General features: G+C 34.9%; 1 long non-coding RNA gene across 2 annotated transcripts; it reads left to right on the top strand.

Annotated features, from left to right (window-relative positions):
- Positions 1 to 1,481: 1,481 nt before the first annotated feature.
- On the top strand, positions 1,482 to 9,533 carry LOC126811540 (uncharacterized). 2 transcript variants are annotated; one of them, XR_007675632.1, is made up of 4 exons: positions 1,482 to 1,798; positions 4,675 to 4,744; positions 5,447 to 6,651; positions 8,675 to 9,533. It is a non-coding gene; the product is annotated as an uncharacterized LOC126811540 (long non-coding RNA). The 2 variants fall into 2 exon arrangements; XR_007675633.2 differs by lacking the exon at positions 1,482 to 1,798 and adding an exon at positions 2,118 to 2,301.
- The last annotated feature ends 4,701 nt before the right edge of the window (positions 9,534 to 14,234 follow it).

The following is a 14,234-nucleotide window of genomic DNA, read 5'->3' on the forward strand; positions in this document are numbered from 1 at the left end:
GACGCCGAGAAGAATAGTACTAATACAGCGGTGAATTTGATAGGCAGGCCCAGTTCGTGCAACCCAAAAGTCTCTGACAGTAGATAAAGTTGCCGGGTGTGAGTTGTCAACATTTCATAAAGTACCAATGGCATATGTCTGATATCGGTAAGGAATAATAGGAAATATACAGGTCATTTCTATCAATAAAGATTAGATACCGAACCAAACTTGGCATAATGTCGGATTGAAATAGCGTTTCTAAAAAGAATATTTAGTATGAATGGCAATATATTAGGCACCATGGGTCTTATTGGGGTTATCTTGGTACATTTATTATTTCTGTGACCCAGTACTATTTAACAGACTGCACATTTTAAAGCTTTTGGGTCTTTAAATGCCAATACGTAAATTTGACACCGGAAAAAAAAATTCAATTTCTATCACTAATGAGTAATGAGTCCAGTCGAAATTAATAATAGTTTTCCAGAATACACATACCCTGCCTCGTACACCCGATCAAAATAGACAGTCATAAATTTAGTATATCTTTATATAAGTTCACCCACGAAGAAGGCATTTAGCAAACTATGTAAGGCTCCAATCCACAATAATAATGAACCAGCGGCTGCCAGACAAGATACGCCCGCATTTTGCAAGAGATTGGTAGATAATAAGCTAAACAAAAAGCGATTTTTCGTACAATCAAGGGTCATGATTCTGGAAATTACGATCCGATATGCGTGAATATCGAAAGGAACCAAGATCTTCGGCTTTTAAACATGCATTTCAAGTTTCATCAAAATCAGATAAAAATTGTGACCTCTAGAGTGACCACAAGCTAAAGACGTGATTTTTCGTACAATCAGGGTCCATATCATATATGCCAATATCGAAAGGAATCGAGACCTATGTTTTAAGTTTCGTCAAAATCGAATAAAAATTGTGACTTGTAGAGTGCCCACAAACAATATACATCCACATGAAAATGTGGATGTATAATGTATTATGATACACTCCTTATGCTATAAAACGCACGCGTTATCACCCCCCCCCCCCTCCTCCCCGCACCCCTTCAACCTCCCAGAAGTAACATTGTGACATGCACAAATTGTTGTACAGCCCTAAAGATGCATCTCTTGGTTAGCTTTTGTAAATTATTATGTTCACGCGTATTCACTTATGACATTTGAAATAAATTAGAATACGTGTCTACTCATCAATTCAGAAAAAAAAATAACTATATTACAAATTTGAAAAATAAATATACAGTGCAGTATAAAAACGGAATAAACCCAAGAAAACGGTAATATTCTAAAATCGCAAACCGATATTATCAGAACACAATAGTATATATCATCAGATTTCTTGTAATATAATAAACTATTGTTATGTTAAAATCAATAAATTTAGACATCAGATGATTATTGAATAACATAACCAGCTGTGAATAAAATTTCTCTGCTATTCGGTCATATAAATATGTATACATGTACCAGATGGGCGTTATACGTAGTTTTAATGGTGGTTTTAATGTTGTCGGCGATATAATTAAGTCTTTTGGGATGTACATGTAAGCTACGTCTCAAACATTAATATCGCTATACAACACCTCTTAATTGTTAGGGCGGCTTTTATGTAGCATTGTGGTGGATGGAAGTGTACAAAGAAGATGATTAATACGTAAACACAACAGAACAATGAAACTCTGACCTAAATCATAGCACTCTAACTGTGTGAGGAAAACAGTAAACTCTAAATCAATTGTTGCAATGCATACTATATAGAACTTCACTTAAAATTAGAATATAAATAACAGGTAAGTTAATTAAATTTCCTTTAATCGATACACTACCTTTAGCTTAATTGTCAGGAAATTCATAAATATTCAAACCTATATTTGAATATGTATTTTGATATAAAGTTTAAATTCATATTCATTAACAAGCTTCGCCATGTTTTGTGCTACAATAAATTTCTTGTGTAGATTATCATTAAACACTGTATTTCCTGCCGTATTATTCGAAGGGTTATGTAGGTTGTGTATACTTCCGATAAGATATGTATACTTCTGTGTGCTATTTGATAATATACATCGATTCACACGTTTACATTAAGCAGTTTCATTGACATGTGGTTTATCGAATGCGTCAGCTATATTTAGTAGGTGGATTGCTTTTGTGTCCAGGACAAATAAGCCATGACAAGGAATCGCATTATATGTTGTGAAGTGTCTTAAATATTTCTAAATTGTAAGTTCTGACGTCTCTTCAAATACGGAGGTGGGAATTTGTTACATGATATGTCATAGAGGTCACCAAGGTAATGAATTATAATTTCACAATATGCATCTATATACGTATCGTACCAGTTTCCTATATTAATTGATTAGAATCAATAATTTGTGATGATCATACTTTGAAAATAGAATTGTCGTAGGGTGCACAACATTCCGTTTAATTAAGCGCCGAATTGGAATATTTTAATAGGGAAACTAGATTGAGGAATGATGTAATTACATGTCCAAAAATATTGGCTTTGTGCAACTGTGTAAAAGCATCAACAGATGCCTTCTTGTACTGACGTGAATCGATATTTATTCAATAAAGTCAGTTTATAATTAAAATGCAGATAACAAAACGTTGATTGATTGTATGTATTTGTTACACTGCAACTGACACGATTGGGAAACATGGCTATTCATTAATTTCAGTCTCTTACCGTATTTAATGTATTTTTTGAAACACCGTGATGTGATGCATTCACAAATGATAACATACACAATTTGAACAAATCGTACGAACTCCCGATCTTTCATAATTATTATCATTAAATAAAAGTACTTCAAAAGATAACATTAAGCTATTGCAATCATTGCAACCCAATTTTAACTGGGCAGACTTTGGATTCAATTATGTTCTTGAACAATGCCTTGGGTTGTTTGATACACACTCTGTAGATTCCATTTTAGTTGCTCTGCGGACAGCTGTTACATATATTTTTGATTAGCATCCGTATCATCAGTACATACGTGATAAAGATTAAAGGCATCAGATACAACTTATGAAGCATTTGGGAAATTTGTATAACAATTTTTGGTTTACATATGTATCACTAACTGTTTTGGAACAAAGGCGTTTTTAAAAGTTTTTTAATGGAAAAATGACTATGGCATGTTTAATGGAACAAGGAAGACCGCCTGAAAATGATATTTGCTTACAATCTTTTGAATACAGTTGAATATTTTAACGTGTTTCATGAAACCATCCGTTTTCCACATGTGCAATAACGGCTTATTTCAAGAGGTAATTATCTTTTAATGTCTCTTGAGTGCTCAAGGAACTAAATATATCTTAATATGACACCTGATAACACATAAATGTAGGATGGAAGAAATAACTGACACTAATGAACCAATGAGAGTTGTACTTTTCTGATGACCAGACATACTGATCTTCATTAAGTATTTGATAGCTTGACTACAGGCAATGTGTCGTTAACACACACGGTGTGTAGGTATAATCAGACTAATTTCTTTTTATTCGTGACATTAAGGTATGCCATTACAAGAGATACACGGAATAAAATCACAAATGCACAGCGTTCTATTGCTAAGCAAGTGGAATTGTTCAACTAGTTGAACTTATTTTGATATGCTTTGTCGTGGCATATAATATGCCTTCATAATTAAACTATGTCCAGTTATGGCTAGACTGTTTTGTTAAGGATGTCGTGCACGAGTCAAGTTATGAGTTTCGGTCACCGTGTTCAGTGAGGGTAATATTTCTTGAAGTAGGTTCCCATAGATAACAGGTCTGAATTCGGTTTGTCATTTGTGTTCAGTGCTGGCATATTGTGAACTGTAACCTTTCGTAACTCATTGTCAATTATGTGTTTAATTCATATTCTACTACAATTCTAAAGATTTAAAAAAGTAATTGTCATCAGTTGCAAATTTATTTATGGAATTACAATCCTTTTACACTTCGTTGCTATAATAACTGGAATTATCCATCGTGGGGTGAGTCTCTTGGGAGTGGGCATGGTTTCAAGTATTTTTAACATTAATGTTTAAGCTATGCCACTGAGATAACCTATAGACAAAAAAGCATCACCTGTCAAAAAAATAGAAAAGATTAGATGTATTGAATAGGACAATGCTACTGAAATATTGATATCTAATCTGTATCTTGTGGTTTATGAAACAATCTTAATGTACGCTCTGTAAGTCTTCTTTCATACAGGAACCCAACACAGTTAATGTATTTGTCGAATAATAATATGCTCTTCCGACTGTTCAGTTCTGTTGTTTCGACTTGTGTGCAACATATGCCCTGAGATGTTTTAATCTTGAGATTGGTCAGAACAACTGCAAACAAAAGTTTATATTATCAAGACATCTTGAGATTTCCAGCTATGGCCAACTGAAATACACATCTATGAAAAATTTAACTGCTGGCTAGTAGAAGTGACTCAAAGGCATTCAAGGCGTGAAAATTGTGCCGAGTTGGATGTAGTACTGGATATTAGCCACTTATAGTGCAATCTGAATTTATCCGCCACAAAGAGATACTATTTTGTAGTTCTTACCCCATTCGTTTACAACAAATGAAGTACAAATCATAAATAATTCATTAGAACAATATAACTAACCCGTGTGAAGTATTATCATAACCCTTTTATATTTTGTTTCAGAATGCCATGGGATTTTGGTGGATGTTAATGATGGCGAGGGACAATATCGATATTAATCACATTAGACAAGGTAAATATACCATTAATGGAATAGTACAGAATCTAAAGCAGTCCTTAGCCAGTGACGGATCATGGTATTTGGGGCGAGAAGAGACGGGGTGGGGGGGGGGGGCGTTCTCCGAGATGTTTTTTTTTAAATAATCGGGATGTCAATGGTGGCACACATCTGAACCAGAATATTATAACATGCACACCAACCAAAATAGCTCAGATTGACGCGTTCCATAGAAACAAAATGATAATGGATTTTTATACTGTTAATTAATGAGGGGCAGCGACGGGGGAAGGGGGTAAGTCGAATCACACAATTTAAAACTAAGGAGTTCTGATCACGTTTTCACAGAAATACTGGAAAATGTCTCGGTAAATTGTCTCTTTAGTACATATCATTGTTGCTGGACACTTCCTATAATACAACTTTCGACTATATAAAAATAGTAAATTCCTATAACAATGCCATTGAGTTGTATCCGTCACACTAATAATTCAATCACATATTAATAAGAAAAAACGGCCATATAATGTTATCAAGTACAGTACACCACTAAAACTTCGTCCATATTAATTTATAATCAAGGTAGATATATCAATAGTGTTTGTTTACTCACATGAAAACTCGATTAAATAAACACAACGAGTACTAACCGCAGCAACTATAAAACTGAAAAATGTTTTGGATAGCTTTCAATGTGTTTTGTCTATGTAATTTCAGTATGGCAATCCAGCTACAGCATTAACTAAACCAATAGGGTTGGTAAGACAATAATGACAGATTTAGTCTCAGCGATTTTTAATAACGTTTTCCTGGCAACATAACAAAGTGGAAACCCTGTGGTCTGTGTTGCTGAATAACTGAAAACTAAAGGAGACATATATATCATAAATTTTAAAGAGATTCGCCATCTTGTGTTAGGAGTATGTTTGCAATTTTATAAGTCAGTGTAACAACGGTGATTCCTAAATTTGATGTTGCAGACGGCACCAGTTAAAGTAATTAAGAAATATATTCATAGGCACGTGGGTTAGATCAAATATTATTCAATCTGCCGATTGCATTACAAATAATAATCGCGAATAGAATCGTGTCTGTTTTGATAAGGGTGAATGCAGGAACAGTGCTGATAAAAACACACAGGAATAGAAGCAACTGTATGCAGGTACTGTTTATTTGACGACCGATATTTCTTGCTTACACCAATGTAAAAGGATTTAGGTAAAAAAGGCCTAACGAAAAAAGAAGAAAAACTCCTGTTACAGTGGAAGAAGTTAATTTAGTTCGTGTGTTAGGTTAGATTGACGAATTAATAATTAAAGAGGGCCACCTAGGTGAATCTTAGTGCTATTCAGAAGAAACAGAAACGCGTTTGTGTAAAAATTCCGAATGTTAACCTGTGTGACACCAACAGATTGTTGAAGATATGTGATTAAGTAGAATTTAAGGACCCTCATTTCGGCTATTCTTGTTATAACTCAGCAGCACCGAATGATCAAAATGTCCGATTTGCTCTTCAAAATTCAAAGAGAAACATGGGCGTATGTAGCGCTACTTGGACTGTTCGCTATACACATTGGAATTATTTTGGCTGTTTTAGCCTTCGAGGGAGCCCTGGAACATGAAATAACTAGTATTATGGAAGTGTTCGGTATTACTCTTACATTTCTCGGATTCTTCCTTTTAATACTTTCTACATATTTACGGGGTCAATTAAAAAGAAAACTTCGGGTGACAAAGCTTAAGAGTAGAACTAGGCGTAATTTTAGACAATGTTCCAGTAATAAGTTAAATAATGATAAAAACATTTATGATGATGATGATGATTATTGTCATCCAACTTATACGTGTAATACGAGTAAATCTAAAGTGTTTCCATGGTACAGTGAAAGTTCTGGTCCTATGCCTATTATATCAACTAACAGGTTAGTAGAGTAGCATATACTATTGGGAAACAAATATTAAATATTTTTCACATTACTTACTTATATTGGCATCAAGAGGCCACGATGGCTTAGTGAGCAAGGCACAGGCTCAGTAACCAGGCGATCCTGCGTTCGATCCCGATGTTGCCCGAGAATGTTCCCAGGAATTTTCCAGTGTGATTCCCCTTGCAAGCGGTGTAGGAAAGAGGGCCAGGCAAGGAACATCGTTTAGTCGTTCGGATGGGACGAAAAATTGAGGACCAGTGTAGTACATCTTGGCATGCGCGTAAAAGAACCCTCGACAGTCAGAATTCGATTGTTATCCAAGTAAAGTTTGTCCCTAGCACACGGTACGGCGTATGTCTGTCTTCATTGTCACGACTGGAGCAGACAAGTAGCCAGTTAGGCCCCATTTCATTCATTCATTTATTCATTCATTATATTGGCACCAATTTATCCAGCACCTATTAAATGGAACATTCTTTTGAAACAGGCACAGAGGAATATAATTGTAAATATTAGCACATATGTTTCTATAGATCCGACACGTTTACAAACCACCTAGGCTAAATGAAACATGAATTGATATTTGATTGTATGCAAACTTCAGACAAATCAAGCAAGTTATCGTTGGAATATTCAGATTCGATCAATTAACGAGTAGTACAAAATGTCCAAAAGGGGGTTAAAGAATGCTGGTAGTCTAAATAGGTTAATGCTTCGCTTTTAGAAGAGTTAAAGGACCAAAATCGCTATTCTTTGGCACCGAGAAATGGACACAAATGGGTCGCAAGGAATATAATATTGTATATATGAATGTATATATATTACATTCAGTCGTTTTTGTTTAACTGTAATTACTAATCTGTTATGTTCGGTGAAATACGCGAAGAATCCAAATTAAATAACAGTCTTTGGCGTCCTGTTATTCTAGTCGACACCAGTAGTATTCTCCTGCGGGGTATGTTTTGCCTCGTTCACCGAGTCGCTCATTACAAATGACGTCCGAAAGCATTCTGGCACACGATTAGTGTGCCAAGTTTAATTTTTTCTTGTGTCTTAAATAATATTGGATACCAGAAGCCCATCTTTTCGCGGTAAGCTAACAACAGCAATGTTTGCAATGTCGAAGACTGCGGGTGATACTGAGGTCAGACTTGGCTACTTTAAATTATTGATGAAAGTGATACAGCCTCTTTCAGTAAAGATCATATAGAGACTATATTTGCACAGCCGTGCAATTAAATCAACGAGTTGCTATTGTAAATTAAAAACTTTTAAAATTTCGAACATCGCTGATTTGAAAGGATACGTGTATTTAATACTATCTCAGTGTTATATTATATCTAGCTATAAAACGTGTTAAATATTGATTTTAACGCATATTACATCAATGTGTCATAGTATGCACTGTGCACATAACATCAGATGATCGTAGATGAATATGTAGAATGTGTATTCAAAAACAAATTTGATATTGATTGGAGTACGAACAAGCATATATTTTCTAAACATCAGAATGATAGACGGGTAAATTTCCTTTCAATGGAATTTAACGTCTCATCAATACAATACCACGGTAATCTTGAGGGTAACACACTGTAAGTTTATAGTTTGATCCAATTAAAATATTTCGTTTCGTTTTTTTATTCTTTCGTTGGCCTACACTACACGAAGATCTATCTGTCCAGTTGGCTTGTGGGGTCGCGTCAGAAGTCATACGAGCGGATTTTGACCCAATGACGTCAGACATTTGATTAACCAATCATGTTTCTAGTGGATTACCCACAGTTCCGTGCACCTCACGCCAAAAGCTCACCGTAACAGACCGTTTCATTGCCTAATCCCTCACATCACCCAGTACATGTCAATGATAACAACTCTTCCAGATCCTAGTGTAGTAAAGACAAGTAAAACGAAATTTTGAACTATAAAAAACGAAACGAAATAAGATCTGTGTCTTAACCAGATTGAGTTTGATCAAACCTGCAGGTACACTGAAAACTGTTCTCGCTTTTTTCAGACATATAGAAGAATGGTTAAGTCAGCATCGAGTGGATAATTTGAACGAAAACCAAACACCAGAGGACATCAACGCAAGTCGGTTATCATCATTAGTGTAGCAAAACATCGTACATTACTACTAACACATCATCATCATCATCATCATCACCGTCATCATTAAATAAAGTTATCGCTCATTACTCGATATAAGTAGTAAATATGACGCTTCGTTATCACTAAAGTTTATGATCTTTAAAATCTAGTTTTATATCTCATGAGTGTCATGTTGTGCATTTTATAGATGGAAACAGCAAAACATACAGCCCTCATTTGCATTTATAGGCACAAGGGTAATCAAAATGAATATAGACGAGTTTGACGCTACGTTGTGAGTTGGCGTTGATTTCAGTTCACATGTTTTAGTTAAAACACCGACATTTGGGTGTAGATTAAAGACGCATTACGCAAGAGCTCGCTAAATCTACCTATAACAGGTCTTTCTTTTTGTCTCAAATGTTATATAAATTATAAATCAGACACGACAAGACAATAATCTACTATCGTGGCCATCGGATGCTCGCGGATTGAAACAAGATCGTCGTTTAATAATTTAATTAAAAAATAAAATGAAATGGGATTTAACGTCCTACTGGGCTAATGAGGACGGGAATATAATAATGGATAATCGAGACTTTGTTTACTAATGTAAATGCATAATGCATCTTTAACCGAGTTAGAAGAATTGCTTATACAATATTGACAGTAGAAATAGAAATGACATATTAAACCAAAGGAGAAAAATGGATATTAAATAACTTGTATTTGTATATGAAATGAGTACTTATGTATATATTGTTATATTAAATATGATAATTGTTTTTAGTTGTTCCAATTAAACATAATTTGCGTAACATTGTGCAATTGCCAAACTGCTCTCACTTATATGCTATAGCTTTCAAATATACATTAGTAAAGTATCCTAAAACATTATAAAGACAGCTTTTATTTTGCTAAGAGTATGCATAATAATGGCGCTATGATCTTTGGGATTTAAAAAAAAAATAGTGACCCTTTGATGAACTTACGGTGATCTTTGGCGCGTGAACGTGAAATCGCACTATTTAACGTCCGCTTACACCAAAGTGGTGTCGCAAACAATGACAGTTTTGGATGATAAATATTAACAACAATAACTTAATCCTATGTATAGACTAAGAGAGACGAATGTAGTTCGTCTTTTCATCAGGGCCGGATTAAGATTGCATTGGGCCCCTGGCCGCATCAACAATGAAAAGGGGTCATATTCTGGTTATTTTCCGTCACACTCACACAAATACAATTTGTATATGTCAGTATGATAGATAAATAGATGTATATGGCACAACATATAAAACATATTAAACCATGGAAACCAGTCAGCCCCACCCCCCTGTTCATGTTCCACTTTTCACAGATAAAATCTCAAAGATCATGCAAGGTCTCAACCTTTTCCATTTGTTTTTAAGAACAATTTACATCTCGAAGGATTTTTTAATGCTCGAAATCTGCAGGCAACTGAATGATTTATGTATAATTTACACCCATCTATTTATAATGTAATTAGTTGCGTCACAACTAATGACCTGGAAATTACAAGACATGTTCCGTATCCAATTCAATCGCCTCCAGTTTATTCATCTGTGTCATCAACTGGTTTATTTTTGACAAAGTAATGAATGAAATGGGGTTTAACGTCCTACTGTTCTGCCTTAATGAAGTCGGGCATACGCCATGCAGTGTGCTATGAGGGAAATTTTGTGTGCTATGAGGGAAATTTTGTCCGGGCAGCGGCACTATGGCCTACTCTTATATCGAATTCCAACTGGCAAGGGATTTTTACGTGCACGCCAATGTGTACACGGAACCTCGGGTTTTCGTCACATCGGAACGGCTAGACATAGTAAAACTGGTGACCAATTTGGGCCTTAATGCTGATTTTCTGTCATAAGCCCGATTATGGTTGACTTTTTTTTGACAATTTGCAGGCGTCCATATACCAATATAGAGCCACTGGTGATTTGCGTGTCATTCATCATTATGTTTCAAATTTAAAGCGCATCCGAATATACCAGTAAACCTCACGAATTCTTTTTGAAATATTAATAATTTAATTTCATGTAGTGAAGAAACGGAAAGATTCAACTGTAACAAAATAATAAACACATTCAGATACTTGAAAATTATTTCCTGCTATTCTGAGTAAATAGGGCTAAGAATTGATGTTTGAAGTGTTCATAGAGGACTACTTCTCATTTACCATTCATTTAGATGTCGATTATTCCTTTGTATCGAGGTATATATCATTTTGTCATTATAACCGTTTTATAATAACTGGTTCAGTTATATGCTTATTATGATAAAACCTCCTTTATTCTAATCGATAAATCGATGTTGTTTCTAAATCAAAACAATTCGAGTTAGTTACCAGCGTCCATTATGACGGTTAACTGGTCGATTATTGCCTCGTGTTGATTTCCTCGGTGATAAATAGTTAACCCACGTGTAATTAACCAATAAAAGGGAACTCAACCCATTGTTGAAACGAGTACAATGAAACAAGTTTAATGTCTACATGCCAAGTAAAAGCTCTAACGTGTCAGAATAAAGGTTAGATATATAGAATTTGAAACAATAGGTCTATGCTCTGAAAACTACTGCTATTCAGTTCGATTAATCTATTGAATTCACACCGTCATCTTAATGTGTTTTAAATAGATATATTCATTTTATTTTTATTTTTTTTACTTAATTACACGATTACTACAACTCTTTACTTTAGGGATAATAATATGACCCATCTGTGATTTATTTTACACACAAGGAATGGATTATGTCCATTTATTTATTCTATCTGTTTCACAGGTGCTAGACAGCACTTTCCATAGAAACATTTCTAATCATTCGCAGTATGTAAAGCAAACGTGATCTAATGTCATACATGTATTTTGTGTTTTTCAAGACAGTTATCTCCCCTCCATTGAACCCGCCCGTTCCGCGGATTTATTACATCATTTAAACGGTATAACAGGTTCGGTTACTATGTAATTACTGCATGGGGCGGAGCGGGGTGGTTGGCATGTCAGCTCGAGGAGTAAAGCGCCGAGGCACAAACCAGGAGGTCCAAGTGCTGGAAAGTTCTTCGCGGGGGGCGGGGGGGGGGGGGCTTATATCACTCCACTTCATCAGCCCGTTGGGGTACTGTAAGACCATAACCCAATTATTTTCTATAGAAAATTAATTTCTGAAGATAATCCTTGAGTGACATTAATTAGCTATTGAGCACATTAAAAAACACAACACAATTTATATGGAAGACAAACACTGGTTTATATACAGATTTGTGCTTGAAAACGATAAGAGAATAACTGTCCAAGCGTCGTGCTATATAATATGTATGTGTATAAATCAGTGATTGATTTCCATATAAATCGTGTTGTGTTTTTTTATTTTTCTTATTTTCTGGATGTTGTTGAAACTGATCTGAATTGGGAAAACGTTTTGTAATTTATATTTATGGCAACGGGATTTTATGAAACTGTTTTCATTTATATCTGTAGCTTTCAATTTCATTTACATTTTATAGTAGATTTACTGAAACGAATCAGAAGATATAAATATCAACAGAACTGTTAATCAATATACGATTTTTATCCTACAGATAATATCAGATACTAGCAGATTAAACTATTTCGTTTACATTTTGTGTGAGTCATTTCATACACATTTAAAATCATCAATGCAAATAATGAATTTATTCAGAAGGCCACTCGGATTTCTTTACTTTATGTCATTGTCACTTCAATCGACAAACTTGCATTATTGAAGTTATGTGTCAACAAATCGTGTGAAATTAGATCTTTTTAAATATGTATACATAAGTTGCAAAGCAACGAAGATTACCCTAAGCAGCTTCGTTGTCCGGATCAAAACGGAAAATTTGGTCATTATTGCCATTTGTATTATGAGGTATAAGCAAAAAATTCAAGCTTTGGTTACAGTTGGAAATCACTGAAAATATATTACGCGTCTTCCTCTTACATAGACATGGGCAAACTCTACTAAGAAGAGTTGAATGTACACAGTGTTCGCGCAACCAGTCTTTTAATCGTAGTAGCAAATATAAGAAATATTTGTATTCATTTAAACAGTCGGAAGATTATAATTTTACATTAAATTATCAAGTGGCGATTTTGTATTAATCCATACAAAGTCATGACCACCCGATACTCTGGAAAGTCGATTATGGGCGTGTCATGTGAATAATTTATATAATATTTGAAGCCCCACCCACCCGTAAACCTGCAATGGACAGATTTAGCTGGATTTAGCTGGTTCTTACATAATACATCTTTAATAACCTTTAATAACAAGTGCATCGTAATTCATCTGTGAGGGGAATATTATTATATTGAAGGTTTACACAACAAATATACCCGAATTCACTTTACGTTTGGATTTGGAACTTTTGATTTATGTGGACTTAACCTTTCCTTTAACGAAATGAAATAGAATATTTAACAGTTCATCAAATCTGTTATATAAAAATACTTTTCTTAAAGACTATGTTTTGATGAAACAAACACCCCTGTAAACTTACTGAAACAAACTTAATCTGTAAATATAAAAATGTCTTGAACAGTTTCTAAGTTAACATAATTCTTGCATTTGTTTATTGATTCAACTAAATATTCCGTTGGCTTCAAATGGAAGGCTTTTGTTTAACAGCGTAGAGAATACTGGTGTGATACGTGACGCGATGTCGGCGTTTTATATTGCTCTACATCTTTTGTAACAATCTGTACATGTATATATTTTGTGTTTTCATACTTTATAATGCCTATCAAAAATATTTATTTTCACCATGACAACTTGTCTGGTGAAGCAATCTAGCCTATGTTTGTATCGCCTTGTAGGCATGACGACGTCACTTAATGTCGGTTACGATGTCTAACAATAATGGGAATAATCCAAATAAACAAATAAAATTGTACTTTTAGTAAAGGAGTGTCCAATACTAGGTAACGGGTACAATGGTTTTATTATCTATTACGGCCAGAGAAAGAGTCGTGACCAGAATGAAGTACACATAGTCAACATTAAGAAAATTATCAAAATCAAGGATATTATCTTCTGCGGTACAAACATCCAGAAACAACGATTCTATCATGTGAAGAAAGATATATTGCGATCTCTTGTACTCTCTGACAGTACATGTGTAGTTCAATTTGGAGATTAAATGAAATGAATTTGGGTTTAACGTCCTACTGTTCTGCTCCGACTGGGCTAATGAAGACGGTCATATGCGCCATACAGTATTCTATGAGGGAAATTTTGCGCGAACAGCTGCACTATGGTCTACTGTTATTTCAATTTCTATCTGTCAAGGGTTCTTTTACGTGCACACCCATGTGTACACGGGACCTCTGTTTGACGTCCCACCCGAACGACTATGCGCTGTCCCTTGCCAGACCCTCTGCCCTAAATCACTGATAAGGGGGAACCACGCGAGAAAATCTCGATGAACATCCTCGGCCAACACC

Source organism: Patella vulgata, chromosome 2 (genome assembly GCF_932274485.2).
Source record: "Patella vulgata chromosome 2, xgPatVulg1.2, whole genome shotgun sequence".
Classification (NCBI taxonomy): domain Eukaryota; kingdom Metazoa; phylum Mollusca; class Gastropoda; family Patellidae; genus Patella; species Patella vulgata.